General features: G+C 32.1%; 1 protein-coding gene across 1 annotated transcript in view; it reads right to left on the bottom strand.

The window, feature by feature from the left end:
* The window catches only part of FSD1L (fibronectin type III and SPRY domain containing 1-like), a 72,756-nt gene extending 71,654 nt beyond the window's left edge, over nt 1–1,102 (bottom strand). Inside the window, exon 1 of the mRNA XM_012638522.1 lies at nt 1,074–1,102. The gene's annotated coding sequence lies outside the window, so the exon portion shown is untranslated. The remainder of the gene's footprint in view (nt 1–1,073) is intronic.
* Between the last annotated feature and the right edge of the window lie 202 nt (nt 1,103–1,304).

The raw sequence follows: 1,304 nt of genomic DNA, 5'->3' as shown, positions 1-1,304 counted from the left end.
TTGGGAGGCTAAGGTGGGAGGATTGCTTGAGGCCAAGAATTCAAGACCAGCCTGGCCAATATAGCAAAACACTGTCTCAAAAATATACAAAAAATATAAAAATTATTTTATTTGTGCTAAGAATGCTATGACTATCATGTGAATACTGCCTCTAGCCAAATAAAAGAGAAACCCAGAATTGAAATTTTTACCCAAGATAAACAGTAAGACCTTGGTTTCCACACAATCCATAATGAATATTTTTATGAATTATCTGTCAAAGAATAATTTAACCTAGGATTCAAAGTGGTACTTTGATGAGCTATGCCTTTCAGAGAATCTCATGATCCTTAGATGAAAAATTTTAAATTACAATCTTACTACAAACAATGCTCAGTGACTAGGCAGGCAGATCAAAAGCATTCCTTCTGTTTTAACACAATCCAAATGTTGCCAGCAACTCCTTCAGCAAGTACTAAATTTCCTTTCTTAATTTTGGCTCTACCAGTAAGAAAGACCTTTTAAGCCAAAACCTTTAATAATTTTCTTTAATTTTCTCTCCCCATAGAATATTAACTAGATAGTGGTGGCATTAGAAATAGACAGAGATGGCACCAGGAACAGGATGAAATGAGAATACAAAGGTGTTAAACAGGAGGGCAGTGAAGTAGGAAAGCTTTAGCTCCTGAGGACTATTCAAAATGTTGTGACTTCTCAGAATGTAAGACCACCTTATAAATTTAAGAACAAGAAAAAGTGCATTCCAGGTATATTTTTAAATTATTCAAAATAGTTTCCTCTCCATTATTTCAACTAATTAAGAATTGTTCTAAAACTAAAACTAACTACATTATTATACCAGAAATGAAATTCTTTTGAAGTACATAATTGTCCACAACTATGTTTTTAAAAAATCTTATTGATATAATAGTTATTCCAAGAAGATATACAGGGCACGTTTGCTTCATTTTGTACTGATCATGGAGTATTTTTATTTTAACCAACAAGAGAGTCTAATAAAAAAAACCATTCCTGAATTTCATTTCTGACTTCAACATCAATACTTAAATAATAATGTAGGTTTTATACCATACCTATCCTTGATCTGTCTGGCAGCCTTGGAGGAAATCAGGGAGAAGAGAAAGAAGGCAGTTAGTACTTTTCATGCAAGTTTCAATGGCACTGACATGCAAGAAAAGTTAGGATATAAACCCTGCAATTAATTAGTTCATATTCACTGAAACATAAATTATAGAAAATTTGTATAGTTCATATAAGCTATCATAATGGATATCAGAACTATAGTAGAAAATTCGATCCCATAT

Source organism: Propithecus coquereli, unplaced genomic scaffold, assembly GCF_000956105.1.
Source record: "Propithecus coquereli isolate 6110/MARCELLA unplaced genomic scaffold, Pcoq_1.0 Scaffold130, whole genome shotgun sequence".
NCBI classification, from domain to species: domain Eukaryota; kingdom Metazoa; phylum Chordata; class Mammalia; order Primates; family Indriidae; genus Propithecus; species Propithecus coquereli.
This window is presented reverse-complemented; position numbering and strand designations above follow the sequence as displayed.